The sequence below is a fragment of the Camelus dromedarius genome, chromosome 9 (assembly GCF_036321535.1).
Source record: "Camelus dromedarius isolate mCamDro1 chromosome 9, mCamDro1.pat, whole genome shotgun sequence".
NCBI lineage: Eukaryota > Metazoa > Chordata > Mammalia > Artiodactyla > Camelidae > Camelus > Camelus dromedarius.
In genome coordinates this window covers 64,006,541-64,033,996 of record NC_087444.1, presented here as the reverse complement: position 1 = coordinate 64,033,996, position 27,456 = coordinate 64,006,541, and the positions used below count along the sequence as shown (strand labels likewise).

At 39.2% G+C, this 27,456-nt stretch overlaps 1 long non-coding RNA gene across 4 annotated transcripts in view; it reads left to right on the top strand.

Moving 5' to 3' along the window:
- LOC135322046 (uncharacterized) overlaps positions 1-27,456 on the top strand; it is a 209,028-nt gene that overhangs the window by 10,126 nt on the left and 171,446 nt on the right. For 3 of the 4 annotated variants that reach the window (XR_010382334.1, XR_010382331.1, XR_010382333.1), the window contains exon 1: positions 16,838-17,012. The exons of the other annotated variant lie outside the window; for it this stretch is intronic. This is a non-coding gene — a long non-coding RNA (uncharacterized LOC135322046). Of the gene's footprint in view, positions 1-16,837; positions 17,013-27,456 lie in introns of those variants that run through there. 4 annotated transcript variants of the gene reach the window in all.

Below are 27,456 nucleotides of genomic sequence, written 5' to 3'. Positions count from 1 at the left end.
TCATCTGTTGCTCTAGCCCATAGAGATGTTTAATCTATCGGTAGTTTTTTCTTAGCCAGGCAGAGACTGTGGCAGTTCCCATCATCTGCCTGCCCATGCCCAGACTTGGCAAATGCCCCTCGTAGCCACCAATCTCTTCTTACCTATGAAATCTTGTCTTCTTTCTTTAAAGTTTAGTTCTTTTAGACTAACTTCTGATTCTGTTATAATAAATATCATCTTGTACTTTATCCATTTTTTTCCCCTGTCTTTATAACAGAAGTGGTGGTCTGTTGTGACTTTTACAGCCCAACTGCAAGTGGAATTTGGAAGATTTAGGGGCCATATTTATATCCACTAGGAATATGCCCATTATACCCTCACAGCCAGTTCTTCCTCCAGAGTTGTGATAGACTGTTAGTCTTTCAGTTAAATAACATGTGACATTTTTGGCTTTCATTTAAGGGCTGTGTTTTTTGGAAAAAATCCGTTCAAACACCAGAACCACTCAGTGCAGTGAGATGCTTATTCTATGAGCAATGCACTGAAACTAAGACTAATTAATGGTGCTACAGAGGATGTCTTCCGTCCCATATTTGCTCTGGGTGCATACATATTGAGTGGAATTGTTACTGATTTCTGTCTTTCTCTCTTTTCAGAGCATGGTTGTTGAATTTACATAGTTAAAAGCACAGATGACATAATTGCATTGTTTAATTAACAGTAACCCTCTGAGTTTTGTATCTTCCATGGACACAGGGTGGAAGAATGGTGAAATCGGGTCCAAATCTCTGTCTATAACCATTTGCCTCCTAAGTGTATGCAGTGAGAGTACCTGTGGTAAAGCACTTTGTAGACTTAATAGCACTCTAAGTGGGGAGGATATAGCTTAATGGTAGAGTGCATGCTTAGCATGCACAAGGTCCTGGGTTCAATCCCCAGTACCCCTGAATGTATGAATGAATGAATGAATGAATAAATAAATACCAAATTACTCCCAGAAAAAAATTTTTAAAAATTAAAAATAGCACTCTATAGTTAGTTATGTTTTTATTATCATTACTTAGAAACTTTTCCAATGACCTTAATGACAAACAATAGAAATGGGTAAGAAGTGAGTCCGATTGCAAAGTAAGCAAAATAATGGAAATTAATCTATAATGAATTTATCTTAGGAAAATCCTTCTAAAATGCAAATCTGATGATGTCAGACCTGGCCCACAAGCCCCCCCCCCAAAAAAAACCAAACCTTCAATGACTTCTCTTTGCTTAATATTCTTAGAATAGCCTTGAGTATGTTGTCTACAAAACCCTGTGTGAATCGGCTCCTTCTTAACTCTCCCATCTCACTGTCCCCTGTTCTTTCCACTCCCAGCCTTTGTCCTCCATTCCAGAAGCCATATTAAACTTCTATCAGATGCTTCCCCTTGAGCCTTCCCACTGCAGCTCTCAACCTAGATATCACTTCAGTCCAGGAGCCTTCTGAGATGGTTGATCACTCCCACATCTTATCCAGCCTGTACTAAAGCCATTGTGCTAATCACTAGTGGTGAAATTACCAATTTATGCATATCATACAGTAATCTCTAAGTTGTGCTATGAGCCTTTCCACCACTGCATTCTTAGCGCCAACTCAGGGCCTTGCACAGAGTAGACATGCAAAACATCTCTGTCAGATGAATTAATAGATAAATTATAATTTTTTTGTTTTGTGAATTTACAGCAAATATATCACAGTAAGGGAAGGGGTGACTTTTGTTTTTTTTAAATACAAGATATAGAAGGGATTACTTCTAGTTTTACAGATTTTAATATATAAAGGCTTAAAATGAGTTGTTTAGGACATCAATTATTGCACCTGTGTTCTATGTTTGGTTTTATTTTTTTTTTTAGAATAAAATGTTTTGCCCCAAATCCAAGCATTTTTATTCATTTCTTGTTGTGTACTAAGTTAACATGCAAATTTCAATTGCCAGTTGAGTAGTTCTATATGGCAGACACCCATGGCTTTCTCATTCACCCCATCTGGGCCTCCAGTGTGGTCTAATTATCCTGAAAAGCCGAGATGTGTTAGAGCTGAGCTTGATTACTCTAATGGCACGCAATGTTTTTACAAATCTCCGGATTTCCTGAATAATTATCATTATCATATGTATGTGTTTAGCCAAAAGCTTAATTGGAAAATTCCAGAATGAAACAATGCTACATGAGAAAAAACCTCCCAGTCATTTTCTTTGAAAAAAAATTGTTTCAAATCAAAGAACCACTAATACTTGCATAAGGTTAAACCGTCAAAACATGCAGAAGGGCTTATGATGCATGGCAATTATTCCCACCCTACCTCTCACCAGCCACGGACCTATGAAGGCAGCCACTTTTAACCCTTTCAGCTGTTTCTCCTGGTGGTTTTTTTTTTTATTCTTATGTTTTATTGACGTGTAGTTGATTTACAATGTTAGTTTCAAGTGTACAGCAAAGCAATTCAGTTCTACCTATACACACATATTTCCAGAGTCTTTCAATTACAGCTCATCACAAAAAATTGTATATAGTTCCCTGTGCTATACAGTAGATTGTTGCTGTTTATCTGTTTTGTATATAATAATGTGTATCTATTAATCCCCAAATCCTAATCTATCCCTCCCTCCCCTTTCCCTCTTGGTGACTACAGTTTGTTTTCTGTGTCTGTGAATCTATTTCTGGTTTGTAAATAAATTTTTTTTTTTTTAGATTCCACATATGAGTGATATCATGTGATACTTGTCTTTCTCTGAGTTATTTCACTTAATATGATAATCTCTAGGTCCATCCATGTTGTGGCAAATGGCATTATTTCATTCTTTTTCTATGGTTTAGTAATAGTACGTTGTTTATATATCCCATATCTTCTTTATCCACTCATCTATTGATGGGCATTTTGTTGTTTCAATGTCTTGGCTATTTTAAATAGTGCTGCTATGAACATTGGGGTGCATATGTCTTTTCAAATTTCAAATGGTTTTCTCTGACTGTATGCTCAGGAGTAGGATTGCTGGATCATGTGGTACATCTATTTTTAGGTTTTTAAGGAGCCTCCATACTGTCCTTCATAGTGGCTGCAACCTGGTGATTATTTTAGTCTCTGAGTAATATGCTTATATCATCAGTTCTTGATTCATCCATTGTAGACATTATTTATTACTTTCCAGCTATGACAAATAAAGATTTATCTCACAGAGCAAGTACTTAGAGGCATTTTAAAGTTCTTTTCCACTCCTGAGTTGCTTTTATTTCTTCCGTGCAGGACAAAGATCCAGGCCGTATGCGTTGTAAGATGGACCCGTTATGTCCAGGTAGTGCTCATTCTGACTGTGTACTTTGCTGCACTAACAGTTCCATAGTGTGAAGATGCCCCTTGCCTCTTGGCTATAATTTTGTTTGCTTGTCTTAGAGTGAGTCATGTTGCAGGCTTTCATCAAAGTCTGGAGACCACTGGAGCATATATAAGAATGAGACCATAAATCATCTCTGTGATGGGGCCTTCAACCACCCTCTGGTTGAAGCACTTCACTTAGGGTGATCAGATGGAAAGCCACTCTCTAGATGTTTAACTGGTGCGCCTCTAAATGACAGACTGTGGAGGTTTTGAGGCATTAATTCCTTTTTAGAGAAGAACTCCTGCAGTTTTTCTAGGGGGTGCATGTCAGGCCACCACATGGCTGCAAGGTGAGAGCGGCGGGGAGGGGAGTAGGATTCAGCCCTGTGTCTTACTCTTACCCTTTGCTGTTCTGGGCACAACACACAAACCTCTTGGGGGTCCAAGGGAAGATTTACTCCCTGCTTGGCTGCTATTCTCCTTCTGACTCTCTACCACGTGCATTTAGTCCTTGGCCTCCTGTACTTGGCTTCCTCAGTTACCTCCATGCTCTATTTTTGTGTATATGTGGTAAACATAAAATGTACCATTTCCACCATTTTCAAGGGTACAGTTCAGTGGCATTAACCACACTCACAGTGTTGTGCAGCCATCACTACTGTCTACCTGCAGAACTTTTCCATCTACTCAAACTGAAACTCTGTACCTATTAAGCAATAACTCCTTATTCCCCACTCCCCACAGCCCCTGGCAGTTGTCATTCTACTTTCTATCTCTGTGATTTTGACTATAAATATCTCACATGCGTGGAATCACATAGTGTTTGTTCTCAGTGTCCACCCTCTATTTTATAACTTCAATAAGTCTGTTGAAATTTCTTATCTCTTGGTGGTTTCTCATCTCTTGTTGTGGATTTGCATCCTTTACCTCCTTTACTGTTATTTTTGTAGGGTATTGGGAGGGCATGGGGACTAGAGTGTGCAATTAAACAGCCATCTTTAACCAGGAGTTCATTCATTTTGAAAAGGGAATGTTCTAACAAAAGGACAAATATCGTATTATTCCATTTAAATGAGGTACCTAGAATAACCAAATTCATAGAGATAGAAAGTAGAATAGTGGTTACTAGGGGTGGAGGGCAGGCAGGGGTTAGTTGGAAGTTTTGTTGTTTCATGAGTATGGAGTTTCAGTTTGGAAAGCGAAAATGTGCTGGAGATGGATGGTAGTGATGGTTGTACAGCAGTGTGAGTATACTTAATTCCACTTAAAAATGGTGAAAATGGTATAAATTTTGTGTTGTGTATGTTTTACCATGATACAAATTTTTAAAAGAAAGGGTTTATCTCCATGGTATATGATTTACTACAATTAAGTGTCTAAGGAAAAGCAGCTCCTTTAAAATGCTATAGAAGTGGGGTTTTAATTTTGGAAATGACAGTATCTTGTATTGAGTTGACTTAAGTCTTGGTAACAATTATTAACCCTAGACCAAAAAATTCTTTTAAATGCTATGCTTGAAGGCACTGGCAAGCAGTCTAAAGCAGGCAGGAATTGAAGGGAACATGACTCTCATAAGTAGAGAGGGAAACTGGGTTAGTTCCAATTTATCAGGCTTTTCCTCTGAGGGCACTTCCATTTTTTCAGCAACACATGACACATAGTGGACTAGAACTGAAAAAGAAAGGGGAGGTCTTACTAACTGGAGAGACTGAAGTTAGATTTTAGGGCTGCCAAAACGGCTGGAAATTGATGGGGGACATCCCAAAAAGGAGGGAGTTAGAGGGAGAAACTACAAAATCTGCATATAAATTCCTCTCAAATCCCTGGTTGACTTTTAACAGGAACATGCACAGGGGCAAGACCTCAAGGACCCCAGTTGAAAGTTTTAGCTAAAATTGTAGGCAGAAATTTCTATACTAGTTTGAAGTTCAAGTCCTGACAAATAGGAGGGGGTTGTTGAATTCCTAAAACTTTCTACTGAAACCCCAAAAGGCCATGTCTTACAAGTAAGCCCAGGATTAAGGGTTATCAAAAACATTCATGAGATCAACTTAATAGCAGACTGGAAATGCAGAACACAGGAGAGTCAACCTGAAGACAGGTCAGTAGAAATTATTCAAATTATTTAAAATGATTGAAAAAGATGATCAAGTTGTCTAATATACGTGTATTTGGAGTCCGTCAAAAGGAGAAGGGGGAAAAGAATAGGGTGGAAAAAAATATCAAAGACCAGTGGTCCAGAAGTCCCCAAATTTGGTGAGATACATGAACCCACAGGTCCAAGAATCAAAAGAAAATCTACAGCAACAAGAAGGACCTACTGTATAGCACAGGGAACTATACTCATTTCTTGTAGTAACACACAATGGAAAGGAATATGAAAAGAAAACATGTATATATACGTATCTGTATAACTGAAACACTTTGCTGTATCCCTGAAACATACATTGTAAATCTACTACACTTCAATACAAAATAAAAATTAAAAAAAAATAGTGACTCGATACAAAAGTACAATAATAGCCCTTGTACTTTTTTTCTGAAGTGAATGTGTAGATGTAAAGTTTGCAGAGAGCAGAGACTTTGTCTCAGTGGGCAGCCACAAGATGGGACACGAAGTTAAAATCCAATGACTTCGAGGCCAACTGTCAGTCTAATGCTGAGGAATGCAGAGGGTCTGTCCCTCTATGGAAGTTCAGTAACCAGAGCACAACAGACCAGGAAAAAAGAACAATGGTTTATTCCTGCATTTGTAGGCTTTGTAAGCCTTTTCTTCCAAGGTATCAGGTCTGGGGCTAGGGTGAGGAAAGGTAGGCATCTGGGGTGCAAAATTTAAGGAGATACTCATTCTCAATGTACAATTCCAATAGAGAGAGAGGTGCTCTGGCACATAGCCACACCACTGCAGCATTAGGAATCAGAATCCAGTGAACACACTTTTCAAGCTGTGGGATGATAACAAACAGCACATTAATGTATTGTTAATAAAGCATTTTATGATTTGATCTTCATGAATAGTAGAGCAGAGACTCAGTATTGTCATGTTCCTCTCTTTATACTGGGAAAACCAAGGGCCAGAGAAGGTGATGGTTCTGACCTCAGGCAGACAATGGTTTAGCCAGGATTTCACTCAACTCTTTTCAGCCCAAACCTCAGCTCTTTCTAGTACAACAGCCAGCTAGAAGAGAAAGCAGTCTGCTCAATAACTGATTCAGCTCTACTTCTCTGTGTGCAAAAATTCCCATTTTTGCCCTACCAAATATCTTGACTAATTTTGTGTTCTGATAGCTGACCTAAGTCATTGAAGATATAGACAAGTAAATTATGATGAGTCATAGGCATACTCACTAGCAAATAAAAATGATAGGGTAACTAATCAATGTGTTATTGCAAAACACTTTCATAAAAATTGCCTTTTTCTAGAAATTCAAAGCATTATAAAAAGAAACAAGTTACAATGGAACAACTTTTAGAGTTTATAGAAAACAATTTTAGGACAAAAGTATAAAAATTGAGCAAAATAATGAAAAGAACAGTAAATTATATGCTGCTATATTATAGTAATTACATAAATCATGTAGCAGTGATTCTTAAATTTGGATGGTATCAGATGCCTTACCAAGAGTTTTCCATTATTGAAAGTGATTTTTAGGCTAATACCCATCACTTACATCTAAGAGTATTAAAAGTTAGAGATACTTCATAGGTAATATTTTAAAGAATTGCTCATCTTATAACTGAGAAGGACCCTATTGTCATCATCAGTGACCATCTGGTATTTGTAATGCTGTTTGTAACTGCTTAACTGTGAATTGTTTAAAGGGTTTTTTCTCATGCTCTTACTGACCAAGGTTAGGTTGGAGAGAAAGGAGGCTTGAGTGGTCTGTCCAATCCCCTTGTGGTGCTGCATGGGGTCATCATGCTCAGTGCCTTCTTCTCGACCCTAGTGCCCTCCTCTTGACCCCAGTACCCTCCTCTTGATCTCAATAACTCAGTTGGGTGTTTTGTGCATCTTGTTGTTCATAACTCACCCCAACTGCTCATGTCTGCAGTTGTGTTTGGCCCGTTGTGGTTTCCTTGTATTCTGTTGTTCGAGGTGCAGGCCTCAGCCTGCTAAAAAGCATTTATTAACCTGACTTTAAACCACACAAGTTTTTCTCTAGAGCTCTTTTCCAGGGACCCCTTTCCTATACACCCTTTGTTCTAGGTACAAGAGTATTAGAAGAGTCCCAAAGCCGGAACTGAACTTCATACCCAGCAGAGGGAAAGGCGTCACTACATCTGCAAAAACAAGAATAATTCTGCAACAACTTGTTACCCTATATGCAATCTCTGTGGAAACTAGCTCCACCCCTTGAACTCTTAAACTTTTACTATAAAACTCTCTTCCTACTTTCCCCAGGGGTCTCATACTCTTGGAGGCATTAGCCCACTATGACCTCCTTTGCCTGGCAAAGAAAGCTGCCTTTTCTACTTCATCCGAAACTCTTTCCTGGAGTCTCATTTTGGTAAATGAGGTACAGAGGCTGAGTTTCAGCAACAATCTTTCCAGATATACCTCACTGCTTCTAAGATCTGGTCACCATATTGGTGTTACTTAGTTAGCTGGAATTTCAAAGTGTCTTGGATATGAGTATACACTAGTGTGGGTAAGATGGCAACTCCTTACAATATCTCCTGGCTTTGGAGTGTTCAGAGTAAGGGAATGTGCCTTAAGGCCCTGTGTTGACCAGAGGCAATGGTGGCAATGTGGATGGTGGTATTCATGGTGGTGGGGTGGCAGTGGAGGTTGTGTGTTAAATGAATGAGAAGGAGACAAAGATACCTCCAGAGGTCTTAAGTCTATTACTGGGAATTTTGTTGTTCAAATATCAAGAGGTTCAAAGAAATCAGCCAGATGAAATAGAAAGAAAAGACATTCCAGAGGCAGAGGGTGGGAAGAATCTGGCACTAGCCAGTTAGGGATCTGCCCTATATTGTTGAAAGTCTGAACACTAGCCTTGGGCTTGTTGCCAAGCTGAGTGGCAGTAGGCAAGGGAGGCTGGGAGGCATTGCCGCAGATTGCTCCTGATTCTCCCAGGGGCGATGAGGTGATGGGAGCCAGCTTGCAGATTCCCTTCAGCAGGTGAATGAATACCTGTAGAGCCCAGTTCACCCTGACTGAGGCTGCTCTGAGAGGTTTTTGTGCTTTTACACAGGCTTTCCCTTGAATTATGCAGTAGGGGCAAATTACAAACGGAGACCATGAACTGTATGTCTAAATGTTGAAAAACTATAATTCAAGTAATAAGTAGTTAAATAAAATGTGTTATTTCCTTTTTCTCTGGATAAACTGTGCCTTCAAACCAACCAGGAAGGCCAGGTCACATGGAGACTTCTCAGACTCCTTGGAGGGTCACACCAGAACGTGGTGAAGGGGGAGAACCAACCCCAGCTACAGCCTGGTCCCATCTTGGCTCTTTCTGACATTGCGCAGGCCCCACTGATGTGTTCACATTTGTCCACGTTCCTCAAAACAGCCACCTCTAGGTCATACTCAAGCCTCGGGAAGCGCACACCCTATGTGGCAATGTGCCATGCCTCAGGATGGTGGACATGGGAAGAGAAGCCCACAAGAGGCCCGCCTGGAAATGGGCTCGAGGCTGTTTGGGCATGGAAATCTGGAGTCCTTGGCCACTGGGGCATCAATTAGATTAGGGGTCAGCAAACGACGGGTCCTAGGCTAAATCTGGGCTCTCTGCCTGTTTTTATAAATACAGTTATATTGGAATATAGCTATGATTATTCATTTATGTATTATCTCTGGCTGCTTTCTTGCTACAATGGCAGGGTTAAGTAGCTGTGACAAAGATTATATGGCCTGCAAAGCCTAAAATATTTACTCTCTGGCCCTTTAAAGAGAGGGTTTGCCAACTTTTGGTCTAGAAGGGGGAGTGGCCAGGCTCCAGTGGAGCCTCCTTGGCTCCAGAGATGCAGTTACAGGAGGGCCAGAGTGTAGTTCCCTAACTTCCACCCTGTGCTGTGGGGTGCGGGGAGCCCAAACCTGAATTTGATCATGAGGAAACAGCAGACAAATACAAATTCTGCCAAAATGGTAGGCCTGTATTCTTCAAAATGCCCACATTATAAAAGACATAAAAGGGCTAAGGAACTATTCCCAATTAAAGGAAACTAAAGAAACATTTCAACAAAAAGCAAGACTAAAAGATTGGACGTGGGACCAGGAAAACGTATGATAAAGAACAGTAGTGAAATTTTCATAGGTCTATTAATAGCATTTTATTGATGTTAATTCCCAATCTGAGAATTATACTGTGATTGTGTAAGTAGATGTTTTTAGGAAATACACAATAAACTATTTAGGGATAAAGGGATATGATGGCTGCAATTTACTCTCAAATAATAACAATGATAATAAAAATACATTTAGATGTAGAGAGAGGAAAAAATGACAAAGCAAATGTGGCAAAATGTCAACAATTGGTCAATGTGAAATCTTTGTAGGAGTTCTTTATATTCTTTTTGCAACTTTTCTGTATGTTCTAAATTATTTCATAATAAAAACTGAAACAATAAAATGTGGGGGTAAGCCATTCCCTTTCCCTTCTTCACCACAGTACCCCTCTCTCTCCCTTTCCCAATACACTCACTGTAATTCAACAAATTATAGCGAATAACAAATGAAACAGAAATGGGTATAGTTATGGAAAAGAAAAGGAAAAAAAGGTCATTTTTGGCAGCTGATATAATTACCTATACAAAGCCCACTAGCGATCTTCTTAGGCTTATTTAGAGTCACAAGATGACCACAGGCCACACTCAGTCTGTTTAGAAGGAGATAGGGCAGGGTTGCTTCAGATGCTCTTTGTGGCTGCAGTGATTGTCCTTGCCACAGTTCACTCTGTAGGTGCAAAGATGCTAGGTCCACATTGGGCCTTAATGAGAGCTGTTTTGATTTAAAAGTTGATGCCTCACAAGAGACAGTCTCTCAATTCTGTAGGCATAGTTTCCATGGTTTCTGCAAGGAATGTGCCTTCTTATAATAGTTCCACACTCTGGAAGCCCAACAATTGTTTCCCCATCGGGTAGTTCCAGGTCTATCAGTTCAGAGGCAAGTTATCAATGATTGTTTTTATTATAAGCTGTGTTGCCTAGCAACATACTTGACATACTTTCAGGGAAATAAACCCAAGGTCAGATTCACAGGCAGAAGTGTTTTGCTGCATCTTTGCCTATAGTCCATCCCCGAGGCTTTGGCTAACTTTTAGCACAAGGACCAATTAGCACATTTTGCCATCACCAGGATTTGCATTATTCAGTGAGGTAAGGATGGCCCCTCCATAGCCTATGACACTGGAACAGTCTTCGGCCATCTGTCTTTATAGTGCCTACAATACTTGCTTTTATTCTTGGAATTCCAGGTGTTTTACATCTTACAATAGTATATGATAATTTTTAGCAAACAGAACATACTGCATTGATATTTATTAACCTTTTTTGGAAAAGAATCTCTTCCATCTATGTGCCATTGGTAAATCAAGGTTTTTTTCCAGTCTGAGAGTACAGTTTAGGCGTTTAAAAATAACCATTCTTGCTTTTTAAAAATTTGTCACTTTGGAAAGTGTTTGCATCCCCGTCAATTTTCACTAGATGGCAGCAGAGGACACTAGTCAGGCTCCAGTGTAGTCTTAAATAACTTCAGCATTCTCAGTCCATAGCTTTTATCATACTCATGGATGCTGTTTAGGTTGGCCTGGGCTTATCCCTTATCGAGCATGGAGCACTTTCTTTAACCTTTTATTGGTGACCCCGAAAACTATTACACGGTTGTCATGTAGCCCTGCTTGGACCTGATGGCCACCACACTGCCTGCTGTCTGCTTTTGCCCTCTACTGTCTTGGGTGCTTTCCATGTAGATCAAAATTTGTATGGAGTCAGGGTCTACTTTGCAGTTCCACCTGCTTTATCAGGTAGAGTCCCACCACAACATGGCATCTTCTGGTTCATTCTCTTGTCTGTCCCCACAACATCCACCCAGCCGATGTCTATTAATCTGTTCCTGTGGCCCAGCTGCAGTGGGTCCCTTTCAAGGGCAGTGAGCAGTTTCTCCTCTCAGTGTGAATTTGGTTTTGCTTCAACCACATCTGCCTCTTCCCAGGGGATGATTTATCCCGTCGTATACTGCAGAGCTTTCAGCATCAGAGAATGGGTAGATTGCTTCTCCCACCCCAGCATTCTGTGCCTTGTCAGCCTGTCCTTCCTTCTTCCTTATCTCATAGTCCATTGGTCAAATTGAATCAGGGGTCCGAAAGTCTAGCCTACCGCTGCCACCACTCTGCAGTGTCCTTGGAGGTGGGGTTGGGCGGGGACTTATATTTGACTATATATTCAGATTCACAAGACTATCACAGGCCACACATGACACCGGACTATTCAGACATAGGACAGGAACCACACACACATGCCAGCAAAGCAGTGTCAGATATTCCTAGCAGTGGGGCTCTTTGCAGCAAGAAGACAAGGTCTACAATGGGCTGGTGCACCCTTCAAGCCCCCAAGCAAACCCCTTATGCCCCCAAGCAAACCCCTTATGCCCCCAAGCAAGCAATATCTCCACAGGCATGGCTTCCAAGGTCCCCAGAGGGACTTGCAGTTTAGAAAAGGAACCCAAGGCTATGGTGACTCCCAGTCCAGATAAAAGTTACAAGCCAGGAGTCTCTGTTATTATAAACAATGTTGCCTAGTAACATAGTTGACACAAACCATCTTTATCTGTTTCCAGGAAAACAGAAAATTAACCCAAAGTCAGATTCTCACACAAAGGAGAAAAAGTTTTAACACTTTACCCACAACCTAGAAATGAAAAGAATCAAATGAAAAACTACTAAAATGAATGAAGGAGTTCAGTAAGGTGGCCAGATATTTAAAAAAGAAAAAAGCCTTTTTATATACTAGCAATGATTAGGGAATGTAGTGGGATAAATATTTCCTTTATAATAGCAACAGAAACCATAATTATGTAATATTTATTTATAATATACCCAAAATGTTCAAGCTCTACATAAAGAATAGGTAAAATTTGAGTGAAAATTCCTGAATAAGTGAACCAGGTTAATTGGTTGGAAAGAGTCAATATTGTAGTGACATAATTGCTTTACGAATAAACTAAAAATATGGCATAGTCCCAATAAAAAATCACAATAGAATTTTTCTAAGGAATTTGAAAAATTGATCCTAACATTCACCTGGAAACAGACATATGGAAAAAATTTGAAAGAAAAGAGATGGACTTATTTTGTAGAAAGCAAACCTATTATAAAATTATAGTGATCAAAAGAGTTCAATTTTGGCTCAGATATAGGCATATGTATCAGTAGAACTTGAATAATTATGTTCAGAGTCACTTTAGTTTTCTTTTATGTTCATATAACTTACATATATAAAATACATACATCTTACAAGTAGAGAAGAGTGAATTTTTACATGTGTATGTATCAGCTTAGCCAACACTCAGATCAAGATATAGATCATTTCTGGTACCCCAATAGCTTTGCTGGTACTCTCCCCCAGTCATTACTCCCTCCACCAAAAGTAATCATGGGTTATTTTTGCCTGTTTACAAGCTTCATATGGATAGAATCATACAGATGTAATCTTTTGTGCCTGGCTTATTTTGGGCAACATTGTATTTATGATATTCATCCATGTGCTTGCATGTGGCAGTAATTTGTTCTTTTTCATTATTGTAGTATTCCATTCCATACAATAGCATTTCATGATATAAATATAACATCATACAGTTATCCATCTTATTGCTGATGGACACTTGGGTTGTTTCCAGATTTTGGTCATTACAAATAAAACTGCTAGGAACATTCTTGTCCATGTTTTTTGGTGGACATAAGCGTCATTTATGTTGGGTATACCCAGAAATGGAATTGCTGGGTCACAGGATGAGTATGTATGCTTAGCTTTTGTAGATACTGCTGGTTTTCCGAAGTAGTTATACCATGGTGGGGGTTGGGATGTTGGTTTATAGTGATATCTCAATTGTTGTTTTAATTTGCATTTTCTTGTATGACTAATGATGTTGAATGCTTTTTCATATGCTTTTTGGCTGTTTGGATCTCCTCTTTTGTGTAAATATTTTGTCCCTCCACTCCCCTAAAGTTGATTCAGATGTTTTCTTATCAATTTATAGGAGTCCTCTGTCAGATATGTTTTAAAAATATCGTTTCCTGGTTTGTCGCTTACCTTTTGTCTTTCTTCATGGCATCGTGATGAATGGAAGTTTCATTAATAAAATTAATATATAACTTAAAAATTGGATTAATTTACTAATCTTCTATGGTTACTGCTATTTGTGTCCCATTTAAGAAATCTTTCCCTACCCTTAAAATAACATAGCCTCCTATGATTTAATTGTATTATTGTCTTGCCTTTCACATTTATGTCTATAATACTTCTCAAATTGATTTTTGTATATGGTGAGAGGTAGAGGTCAAGGTTCATGTTTTCTTAAATGAATATCCAATTGGCCTAGCCTCATTTATTGAAAATACCATTCATTCCTCACTGAATTGTTCTAGAGGTTCTAAGTTAGTGCAATAGGTAAGAAAAAGAAATAAAAGTCATTCAGATTAAAAAGGAAGAAGAAATTGGTCTCTATTTACTGGTTACTGATAATAGGGTTGTCTCTATAGGAAATTTACAGAATTTATAAAAAGCTAATCAAACTATTGAGTTTAGCAAATTTTTAGGATGTAAGATGTATATACAAAAAAATCAGTTGTATTTCTATATATTAGCAATAAACTATTAAAAATTTAGAAACAATACTATTTACAATAGCATAAAAAGTATGAAATACTTGGGCATAAATCTGACAAAAGATGTGCAAGGTCTGTACACTGAAAACTACAAAACAATTTTGAGAGAAATTATAGAATAGCTAAATGAATGGAGATATATACCATATTCATAGATTAGAAGATTCAATATTTTTAAGGTGTCAATTTGCCATAGATTGATCTACAGATTCATTGAAATCCTAATCAAAATCCCAGCAGGTTCTTTTTTTGGTTATTGAAATTGACAAACTGATTCATTTGGGATTGCAAAAGATGTAGAATAGTCAAGACAACTTTGAGACCAAAGAACAAAGTTGTAACATTTAAACGACATGATTTAACATTTATTATAAAGCTATGATAATCACGACCATGTGGTATCAATGTCAAGACAGAAAAATAAATCAATGAACAGAATAGATTCCATAAATAAACCCACATTTATACAATCAATTGATTTTTAACTAAGAGGCAAAGACAATTCAGTAGAGAAAAGATAATTTTTTCAACAAATGGTTAAACAATTAGAACAAATGGTTAAACAACTGCATTGCTATATGCAAAAAAAAATTAACTTCAACCCATATCTTGTACATAAAAATTAATATAGCATAGCAGGTCATATAATATATAACATATATATATATATATATATATATATATATATAGTATTGCATAGCATATAATACAGCATGGTCATAAACTTAACACTTAACACTTAGAACCATAAAACTTCTAGAGAAAAAACAGACAAAATTTTGGGGGCCCTGAGTTAGGCAAAGACTTCTTAGACACCAAAAAAAAAAAATCTATAAATAAAAATTGATAAGTTAAACTTTATCAAAGTTAAAAATGTCTGCTTCTGAAACATACTTTTAAGAGAATGAAAGGACAAGCCACAAGACTGGGAGAAAACATTCACAAATCATTATCTGAAAAGACATATCCAGATGATGTACTTTCAAAACTGAATAATAAGAGAATGAAGAACCTAATTTTTAAAAATGGGCAAAAGGTTTAATTAACATTTCATTAAAAGAGACATATGAATGAAAAATAAGCTCATGAAAGGTGATGTGCAGCATCACTAGTCATTAGATAAATGCAAATCAAACCTATGATGAGGTATCACTACACAAGTATTAGAATGTCTAACAAGTGTTAGTGAAAATATGGAAAATCTAGTACTCATTCACTGCTGGTGGAAATGTAAAATGAACACCCACTTTGAAAAATAGTTTGGCAGTTTCTTAAAAGGTCAAACACACACCTACCATATGATAGCCATTTCACTCCTAGGTTTTTTTTTTCTGTCTCTCTATATTTTTATTGAAGTATAGTTAGTTTACAATGTTGTGTCAATTTCTAGTGTACAGCACAATGCTTCAGTCATACATGAACATACATATATTCGTGGTCATATTCCTCCTCATCATAAGTTACTATAAGATTGAATATAGTTCCCTGTGCTATACAGTATGAGCTTGTGTATCTATTTTACATATATTAATATCTGCAAATCTTGAACTCCCAACACTCCTAGTTTTTAATCCAAATAAAAGCATACTTCCATACAAAGACTTGTACATCAATGTTGACAACTTTGTTTGTGATAGCTAGAAACTGAAAACATCATAAATATCCACATAATAGACTACTACTCAGTAATAAAAAGGAATGAACTATTAATACACTCAGCAACATGGATAAATCTGAAAATAATTAGGACTGACTTCCCCCAACACCCCTAAAAGTACATAGCATATAAGTCCATTTATATACAATTCTATAAAATGCAAACTGATCTATAGTGACCAAAAGCAGATCTATGGTTCTCTGAGAAATAGATATGGTAGGTTGTTACTGGGAGTAGGGATTACAAGTGGACAGAAGGAAACTTTTGGGGATGATGTATATGTTCACTGTCTAGATTGTGGTGATGGTTTCAGGGGTGTATATATACATACGTAAAAATCAAACTGTACCCTTCAGATATGTGCAGATTTTAAAAGTCACCTGAATAAAGGTTTTTTTTGTTTTTTTTTTTTAAAGTGTGGAGAAGCAGAGTCCACGTGTAGTGTTGTAAATGACCCAGGTTTTGCCACCAAAGTTGGGCCGGTGTGCTTGGGCAAGCTGCTTAGAATCCTCAGCTGTAGAGATAATACCGCCCTCGTAGGGCTTAGGAGACAGTGAGAATTTATGTAAAGCATATGGCACTTGGCTAGGCATTCTGTTGGGGCGCCATTCACAGTGGAAGGGTGACAGGCAGGTTGCAATCAACTTCAAGCTCTAGTGCATTTTGGATCTGCGACTTTACCCAAGTTCTTTAACTTCTCTCTTTCACTGTCTCAGGTGCAAAAGGTATTAAAATGACACAATAGATGCAACTAGCGTAGTGCCAGGTAAACAAGAGGAGGCGTTAATAGCGTTAGATCTTGGCTGGTTGCTGGGATCCGGCGGAGGGCCGCGACAGGAATGTCCTGGATTGGGGGCGGGTAAGGCTGGGAGGCTCAGAGAGCTGGGACCAGGAGGGCGGCAAAAGCGACACCCAGAAGCCGCGGCAAATGCCCTGACTGCACAACAGGGAACCAGGCTCACGACCAAACACCAAACCACGGTTACCTCCCAGACTGCCCCGCGCCTCCGGGCGCAGGCGCAGTGAGGTAAACGGGGGATTGGGGAAGGGGGATCCAGTCCCGGGGTGTTCAGTAGGCGTGGCCTGATCCCTCGCCCCGCCTCGGCCGAGGCCACACCCCTCGCCCCGCCTCTTGGTCTGTGCCGCGGCGGGAGGCGCAGCTGCAGGGCTTTAGGAGGCAATCTGCCCGCAGGTGAGTTAGGCAGGGCGGCAATGGACGCTCCGGGTTGCTTGCACCAGCTGGTTTGCTAATGGGAAAGGGGGGCGTTGCTGGTGCTGAGTGGGATGCTCTTCCTCGGTTCCTTCTGCTCACTTAGGACTGGGCCCCAGAGTCTCGCCTAGAGTGGGACAACTCTCCAGGAGGTGCTCTCCGCGTCCTGGCTCCGGCTTCAGGCACTGCTGCAAAACAGACCTAGCGCTTGCATGGTTTGCCTCCTCCCTGGTGGGGAGTTTTCGGTTTAAACACAGTTGTTCCTTCCCGCGCCAATGTAGTATGTGAGTACATGAGGAAACTGAGGCACAGAGAAGCAAAGTTGCCCCCATAGGTTTTACACCTATTAGTGGCCGAGTCACTCAAGGTCGAAATCTCAACAGTCTGGCTTCAGAGCTTGTGCCCTTGACTATTCACTATTGCCTCCAGGCTTGTTCCTGTCAAACTGTGGTTAGATATTTACTTCCAATTGTTTAAAAAAAAAAAAAGAGAATAAAATGACTGGATCCTGGGTACTAATTTGCTTCACTAGTAGATGAGGCAAAAGTTACCAGGGTAACCTGATGTGTTGCATTCATACTTGAATGTAAAAGACATGGATTAGGAAATTGTTATTTTACTTGCAATAAAGTTATGAAAAACTTACTCATGACTCAAAACAATCCTCGTTTCATTTTTTTGTCTTAAAGTAGTCAAATACATATGTGAGAATACTTGAGATTTTATGGTTATTTTTGTCCATTCGTTAAAGTTACAGCAGCTCCCCTTAAAAAGGGGATCCATCTTCACTTCAGGATGGCCCCACAGTCCTCTCCAGGGCTGCACTGTGGCTGCTAGCTTGCTGAATAGACTCATAAGTAGCCATGACCATCTTGATGCTTGGCAGGCTGCTAAATTTTTTTACTCCACTGTAGTACTTGTTGAACACTTTAGGAACAAGAAAAAAAAAACTCTTAATGGGTGACAAACCAAAGCATAAACTTCTCTTACAAAACAGCACACTACCGCTTTTTTTTCTATGTAGGCAAAGCATTTTAGGTGAACTTTTGAGGTACTGGATATGTTCAGTTTCAGTGGTATATGTTTTGTATGTTGTCAGGAATAGATAACACATTTTTATGGATGTGTTTTCTCTTTCCTGCCTGCTTGGTGATTTTATGGATTTATAATTGCCATCACATGTTGTCATCTGCTCTCACCCCACCTGCCCCCAGCCCAGAACCAGATTTTCTTATGACATTTTGCTGCTTTTGTTCTGTGATCATATTTGAGAATCTCAGATCCAGCTTGGCTCGGATTCTCTGTCCCTCACCTCCCCAGGCCCACAGCTACATGTGAAGTCAGGACACCTAGTCCCAGGTGGCAGCTGTCTTTTTCAGCTTCTTTTTAAGAGGAAGAGCCTCAAGCCTCGAGCTTGGCTTGGGACTATAGTCTTGCAGAGAGCATGACTTCTTTCCCCCAAAGGAATTGAGTGCCCGGCTGCTAGTGCTGGGCTCCATCCCTAGGCCCCAGTAGGCCTGGGGCTGCCCTCCTGCCATTACTGTGTACGTATATCTGTACCCTGTCTGCTGAGATGCTTTCTTTATTCTTGAGCCCAACTGTGGCTTATTGATTTTCTCTTTTTATATTTTATCACTCATTGTAAGCTCCCAGAGGACAGGAACTGTCAGTTTTGTTCATCACTTTATTTCTAGCATTCAGAATGGAACCTGACACATAGTAGGTATCCAATAAATAGTCATTGGATAAATAAATGAATGAAATGCTTTGTTTGGAAAAAGTGTGAAATTAGGACCCATCCAGAAGCAGAATTTGGCATGTTCTCCCGGAAGAGCAAAATATATTAGTATTCCAGTATTAACCTCTAATTAATTCTCTTTTTGAAAACCACATACAAACTTTCCACTCCTATCTTTGTTTCATGTCTAATAGATTTACTTTATAATTTCATAAATATATCTGCAAAGTATAATCAAATTCTTTTTATTAGCAATATATTTCTGTAGAATGGAGAATTCTGTTTAAAACTTCTAATTCTATCAGGTTTTTTATTGTACCGGCTATCAATTTCTGGATAACAAACTACCCCACAACTTAGTGAGTTAACAATCATTTTGTAATTATTTCCCTCGCAGTTTTGTGGGACAGGGATTCAGACAGAACACAGTGAGAAAGGTTCATTTATACTCATTTATATACTCATTTATAATCCATGATGTCTGAGACCTCAGCTTGGAGCTGATTGGGCATCTCTGTCTACTCATGTGGTTTCATACCATTTCTGCAAGTGTCTCCAGCATGGTGGCCTTAGGATAGTTGGAATTCTTACACGGCGGCTGAGGGCTCTAAGAGCTACTCTTTTGAGACACAGCAAATGGAAGCTGCTTGTCTCTTAAGGGCGGAGCCCAGAAACTGGCATGGCATCTTTCTTGCTGACTCTTCTATTGGTCAAAGCTGTTATAGAACCTACCCAAATTTAAGGGGACATGACATAGACCGCACCTTTAATGGGAGGAATGTCAATTTATGACCATCTTGAATCTGCCATATAGAATATTAGAAAAATATCTTAGTAAGAAGGCATCTCAAAGGTAATATCTTCTAACCTGCCATGCTCTGGACATTTCTTTTATAAATAACATCACCAACAAAAGTGTTTCAATTTTTGCTTGAACATTTTCAATGAGGTAAAAGTAAGCCTTGAGTCTGGTGTTAGATCAGCCTCTGATGTCAACTTTGAGATAGAAGGAAACAAAAATGGACAGTTGATCACTAAGAGTCCTCATTTTTTAGCTAATCTTTCTGAAGTTTAAAATCCAAAACTCCGATTTGGTGATACCCAGGGATGGTGGGACTCTTTGGGATGCTGAAAATCTGAAGCATGCAGAGTTCTTGGATGTAAATCCTCTTAGTTGATTTAAAGTGGAGAAAACTGTTAAAAAGCAACAGCTGTAATTTTTAAAAAATTTTTTTCTTGGTGGGAGGAGGAAGATAATTAGGTTTACTTATTTTTAGAGGAGTTACTGGGAATTGAACCCAGGACCCCAAGCATGCTAAGCATGCACTCTACCACTTGAGCTACACCCTCCCTTTCCAATAGCCATAATCTTAAAGAGAGGTGACATGGTCCTGACATTAGAAGAAGGCAGTCATTCAGCCACAATGGATGCTGTTGAGGCTGAATGGGCAGGATTTTTGTGCCTGGGGGTGAGAGAGGAGGCAAGTGGGAAGAGTGGTTTCTCTAGGCTTTGACTCCTGGTGGCTGGAGATGGAGACTTCTTTCACTGATGCAGGTACGGAGGAAGATGAGCATTTGTTAATTGGACTGAGATGATTATTAAATCCAGGTTATCACAAGTGAACCTGAAACATAAACACATAGTTTACCAGATGGAAAATGAGGACTACCAAGTCTCTAATTGGGAACGAGATGACTTCAGGCATCAATTGCCTTGGGAATATTCATAGACTCAACCCGGAAGCTCTTGGCTAGTTGTTCTCCCAGGAGTTTAGATATTCTTTTTACAGGTAGTGTAAATCGTTGAAGAAGTTTTGATATAACAAATTAAGGATTTTAGGAAGATCAATTTGTTGGCATTGTAGAGAGTTAATTAGGAAAGGCAAAGTCCAGTCGTAGGTCTATTTCATTAGTCTAGGGATAAGAACTAAGCTTGGGTCATTAATAACGGGTATGAGGGGGCAGATATGAGAGTTGTTTAGGGGAATGGACTCTAAAGGATTTGGTGACAGAGTGACTGAAGGTGGCAGGAAGAGGGAAAGAGAAATGAGTTAGGCTTGAAGAATACGAAATAGATGGTGATGTGTTAACAGATAAAAAGTAGGAGGAAAATGTTTGGAAAGAAGAATGATGAGTTTGATTCTTTAACTTAATCAGGGTATAATTCACATGCAGTGAAACACATAGATCTTAAGTGTACGGTTCGATCAGTTTTGACAAATGCATATACCCATGTAACTCACAGCCTGATCAAGATAGAGAGCATTTCTGTAACTCTCAGAGAGGTCTCTTATGCGCCTTTGCAGTCATTTCCCCCCTCCAGAAGCAACCATTACTGGTTTCTATCACCACAGATTAGTTTTGCTTGTGTTAGATTTTCTGAATGGAAATATGTGCTATATACTATTCTGTGTGGCGTTTCTTACTCAGCCTAACGTTGTTGAGATTAATCAATGTTGGTATGTGTATCAACTCATTCATTCCATTTTATTCCCTGAGTAGTTTTCTCTTATATAACTATACCCCAGTTTATCTCTTCACCTGTGGACACCTGGGCTTTTTTCAATTTGGCACTAATATAGAGAAAACTCCTATGAATATTCTTGTATAAGGCTTTTTGTGAACATACATTTTTATTTCTCTTGGATAAAATACCTAAGAGTGGGACTGCTGAGTTTAAGCTAAGAAACTGCCTAGCAGTTTTTCAGTGTTTGTACCATTTTACACTCTACCAGCAAAATATAAGAGTTCCAGTTGTTTCTCATCTTTACCAATGCTTGATGTTGTCGGTCTTTTTCGTTTTAAGTATTCTAATGGGGGTAGAGAGGTATCTCATTGAAGTTAATTTGCATTTTGCTGATGATTTGTGATGTTGAGAACTTTTTCATGTGCTCTCTGGCATTCATGTGTCTTTTGCTAACTGTATCCTGGGAAAGTGCTTGCAGATGGATAAACTCTCCCTTTGTCAACTTATGTTCCAGTTCTCTGGATCAAGAGCTCTGAAATCCGGCCTCACTTTTGCTCTCCTAGTCTTTGCTGGTACATAGTGCATGGGTGTTATAGCTCCGTTGAGGTATAGTCCCTTTCTTCTTGTATCAGGATCAGTGGGTTTTGTTGTGACTTAATCACAATTTTATGATTAAATCACAGGTTTAGGATTAGAATCCTGGTAGGCAGGAAGGGCACCCCTGTTGAGGTGAGTGTGGGTGGGAAGCTGTCAAACTCTTTGTGTCAGGTGTAATTTTTTCAAAATAACTTTTGCCAAAAACTTGAATTTTTTCACTGCCAACAAATACTGTCAGTTGTTTTCCTTGAAGTGATAGGGTCACTTAGTTCATTTCTGAGAAAATGTGTGCCCAATACCCAAGACTGAATAACTCAGTTTGTCAATCATTCTTTTAAATAGAAATGACATTCTGTCAAAAGAGTGGCTCCACTGGTTTTATAACTCAAATTTTCACGCAAGTGCCTTTCCTCAAGACTTCAGTATGTAACAAGTGCTTTATGCACACTGCCCAGTTCATCACATATTACATATTTTTATTAAAATATTAAAAAGATGTATCTTCAAGGGCAAGATCGAATAAAGTTAATGATATTTACTGTTCATCAAGAACATTCTTCAGTGAAGCTGGCTTTTTCTTCCCCCAGTGTGAGGGCCTGGCTGTGAAGAATACAATGACTCTAATAGTTTGATGCCACTGCCTTGATTTGTGCTAAGGCATCAACATCCTGCCAGTCACATCTGCTCCCCCCTTACCTGGGGGCAGATAACCCCTATCCTAACTTGTAATATGATAGATACGTTGTACCTATTTTTGAACTTCATATAAATGCAATCACCAAATCTGTACTTTTTTGTATCCAGCTTCTTTCACTGAACATTGTTTGCGAGATTCATGTGTGTGTGTGTGTGTGTTTGTGTGTGTGTTGTTGCAGTTTGTTCATTCTCATTGCAATTTTATATCTTCCTTGTATAACTGTTTATCCCTTCTGTGGTAGATAGACATTTGGGTTATGACCCCCCCCCTTTTTTTTTGGCTCTTATAAGTAGTGCTGTTATAAGTATTACACCTGTCTTTTGATGAACATGTATACGTGTTTCTACTGGCATTTACCTAGGAGTAGAATTTCTAGGTTGTGTTAACCTTTAAAATAAAACAGCCAGTTACTTTACGAGCAAAATGGGTTTATCTGGGAATTTTCAGGACATACAAGCTAAGGCAAAACCATAGGCAAGTCTAGCAAACAAAGGAGAGGAATGTTACCTTACAGAGAGAAAAAGGAGGAAACTGGGAGGGACAGCTTTGAAAGAAAGTCCACTGGAGGAAAGGGAGAGTTCAGGGTGGGGATGGCTGGTTTCTTTGGGGGAGTGGTGGTAGGTTCTCAGCCTGAGGTTACTGCTGTGCAAGGAGAAAACCTTCCTTTCTTTCTCTTTTGGAGAAGTAAAGTGAGTAACCTTCTTCCTGTTGGAGATCCAAGTTACCTCTCTACCAGTTTGGGATGTGCAGACAGCAAGGAAGGATAGTGCGTGAGAGCTCCCCCTTCAGGGCTCCTGGCTTCATTTTAAATGAGTTTCCCTTTATTAATTTTCACAGTTGTGAAGTATGTGTATATTCAGTTTTAGCAACTACTGCTTGTTGATTTTCTATGATTTTTTTGAAATAATGAAATTAGAGTGGAGAAACAACTTTGATTTATAATCTTCCCTCTGTATCCCTGGGGATTGGTTCCAGGACCCCCTGCTGATACCCAAATCTGTGGATGCTCAAGTCCCTTATATAAAATGGTGTAGTATTTGCATATAGCCTATGTACATCCTCCTGTGTACTTTAGATCATCTCTAGCTTACTTAAAATACCTAATAGAGTATAAATGCTATGTAAATAGTTATAAACATAATGTAAATACTATGTAAGTAGCACCAGCATGTAGCAAATTCAAGTTTTGCTTTTTGAAACTTTCTGTGATTTTTTGTTTGTTTGTTTCTGAATATTTTCAGTCCACAGTTGGTTTAATCTGTGGATGTGGAACCCATGGATTGAGGACTGACTGTACACATAACAAAATAAAAGATGTAAAAATTTTGTATTAGATTGGAGAGGCAGTTGGGGGCTACACTGTTCAGAGCCTGAATGCCATATGAAGGCAGCATGGGCTGGGTAGTACGATGAAGATGGGGCTAGATTGAATCTCACGTCCACTACTTACATTGTGTTACCTTGGCCAAGCTGCTTTACATTCCTCAACCTTAGTTTCCTCATCTGTAAAATGGGGTAGTACTCACCTAAAAGGATTGTTTGGAGATTGTATAAATAATATATGAAAACTGCTTAGAAGAGGACCTGATACCTAAGACACTCCCCCAAATATTAGTTTCTTCCAAAGGATTTTATTTGGGGAATGTAGGAGATATTGATAATATTTGAGCAGGAAAATATATCATTAATTATTATATCCTTTAAAATGTTTAATAAAATAAAGGTAACTCTGAGACTGAAGTATTAGAATTGCAATCTCCTAGTTTTCTGCTGGTCGGTGTGTTTTTTATGCCAAGCACAGAATGGAAGTGGGTGCATTTTAAGCTTCTTTCCCAAGATGCTGTTTTGCAAAATGCACAGACTCACTCCCATTATTACAATGCTTTGAAGAGTAGAAACAACTTATTGTCATTACATAGCAATAGCCTTTCAGCATTCTTCTTCCTGTATCATTTGCCCCAGAGGATGAGGCCCTAAAAGGTTAGCGAGGAGAGACCAAGATGCAAATAACTGGTCTTTGTCTTGTTGCCTAAACACGGCCTCCATACCCCACTTACCAAACTGAGACTTCAGATGTTTTGGATGAAGTAGGAAAGGCAGCTTTATTTCTTTGCCAGGCAAAGGAGTTCACAGTGGGCTAATGCTTTTAAGACTGTGAGCCTGCTGGGGAGAGAAGGCAGAGGGTTTTATAGTAAAAGTTCAAGAGTTCAAGGTGTGGAGCTAGTTTCCATAGAGACTGCATCCAGGAGAACAAATTGTTGCAAAGTCATTCTTGTTTTTGCAGATGTAGTGACCCCTTTCCCTTTGCTGGGTATGAAGTTCATCTCCAGCTTTGGGACTTTTCTAATATTCTTGTACTTAGAACAAAGGGTGTATAGGAAAGGGATCCCTGGAAAAGAGCTCTAGAGAAAAACTTGTGCAGTTTAAAGTTAGGGTGATAAATGCTTTTAGCCTTTTAAGCAGGCTAAGGCCTGCACCTCAAACAACAGGATACAAAGAAACCACAAGGGACCAAAAACAACTGCAGACATGTGTTCCTGAGTTATGAACAACAAGATGCACAAAACCCAAATGCTGCTCCTGAGATGTCGGGGTCAAGGTGAGGGCACTGGGGGCAAAAGCAGGGCACTGAGCATGATCCCTGCACGCAGCACCACAAGGGGGATGAGTGGATCACCCAAGCCCCCTCCTTTCCAGCCTAACCCTGGTCAGCAAGAGCATGAGAAGAATCCTAAACCATTATACAGTTAAGCAGTTACAAGCATCATTACAGATACCAGATGGTCACCGATGACAATAAGGTCCTGCTCGGTTACAGTCTCAGCTATAAAGAGATAACCATTGCTGTTATAGTCAAAGAAAGGCAGAGCAAAAGGATCTGAGGCCCCAGAGTCTTAGGACCTAGTAGCGTGAGCACTGACATCTGGTACAAGGAGGGGGTAAGGAACAGCATCAAGATCTTCACATTATACTCCCAGGTCTCATTAAAAAATTAACAAATGGACCTGGCTGGAACAAAATGTGGTAGCCTAGAGATGCTGGCGTGTTGTCTGGATGTTGGGGAGGAGAGAGCAGAGCCTGCTTGCCCACTGGATACAGGCTAGGTGAAGACTTGTCTTCTTTAGCCTCATCGTGAAACAGAGCTTGAAGGTGTCAGCCTGTGATTTGGTTGTCTGTGGTCTCTTCCAATTAAACAAGGTATGTGTAGCAGTGAACTTCCTGGAAGTGTTCATCCAGAAACTGTTGTTAGAGAATAACTCTATTTTCAAAGCTTGTGTTAAAAAAGAATTAAAAAAAAAAAAAAAAAAAAAGGAAAGCTCCCTACAAGGAGGCAGACCAGATAACTGACAACTCCCTCTCATCCTTCAGTCTCATCCTATGCCAGAATAATCTTCTTAAAAGACCACATTGACTATGGGACAGCCCTACATTAAACCTTTAAGTAGCTCTCACTGCCTGTAAATAAATTTCAGACTTCTCATCCTGGTGTTAACGGTCTTTACTTGAATTGGCTTCATTCTATCGTGAGCCTTCTTTGTGACTACCCACTAAACCATACTCTCTTCTTTAGCAAAGGGAGTTTACTTGAGCTTTCACGACTTTTTCATTCTTTGTGCTTTTATAAATCCTACTTGTTCTTCAAGGGCTAACTCAAATTCATTTTCTGTCTTTCCTGAAGTTTTTTCTTTGCAGTCCAGCTTCAGGTATCCTTCCTGTGAATTTCTATAGCAAGTAATTTGTTCATATTTAATTTGGTGACTAATCTTTTGCCACTGTATCATGATATTTTGTTATTATTTATATCTTTTTCTCTTTGCTTACTTCTTAATTGTTTTTTTTCCTCCAACCAATTTGTGAACTCCTTAAACCAAAGTCCCTGCTATCAAATAACTATTTAAAAAAAAATCAAGTTACTTTTTCTGTTTCATTATGTCAAGGCAGTGATTCACAAGTAATAGACCCTTAATAAGGGTGTGTGTGCTAACAATAAAAATGAAGATAAGTAAAACTATATGCCAGAAAGCATGAAGGATATCTTGCAAAACCAGATAAGAAAATGAGAACTGGATTTTCCTAGAGTCAGACGTGATGACACATAGAACTGAGGATTCCATGTCCTCCGGAAGACCAGTCTTACTGGAAGACAGTAACTTTGCGTTGAATTCTTGATCCAACCGGGAGTCTCAAGAGTATATTGCGTTATAATGCCCCACATGACTGTAAGTCCTAGGCATGCTATAGGTTTTAAGACCTTTGGACAATTCTTTTGCCCAGAAATCCTTCATTGATTCATTGATTCATTCACTTCATTTTCATTACATGCCTGCTATGTTTCAGACTCTGCTGCAGGTGTTGGTGGTTCAGCAGTGGACAAGATGGACTTTGTCCATCTAATGAACACATGTTCATTTTGTTGGGTATTGAGGGAGGAAGAAGGAGATAGACAACATATAAAATAATTTTGGAAGGAAATAATGGGGTGATTGGATAGTAACTGGGTGGGGTAGAGTAGAGAGAGTGGCTGTGAGTCTACTTTCGAGTTAGGGTGGTCAACTGCTTTTGCCCAATGTTGTGAAGTGAGGAGCCCCTGAATTTAGAGCTGACAAGACCTGGACTCTATCCAGCTCTGCCAGTTTTATCTCAGGTAAGACGCTCAATATCTCTGAACTTCAGTAGCTCATTCCTAAAATGAAGATATTGATAATTACCTTACAGTGTTGTGAAAATTAAATGAGATGACACATATGAAAAGAAATGCTTGGTAACTAAAAAGAGTGATAAAAATATGATGTTATTCTATTTCTCAGTTGACTGGTTGGATTTCATGCGGTGATGATGATTGTGGATGAAGCCTTTTGTGGGGCTGCGAAGCAGAGACCTGGGCCGTCTGAGCTTCTGGACCACTGGTGTTCTCAGGGGAGCACTG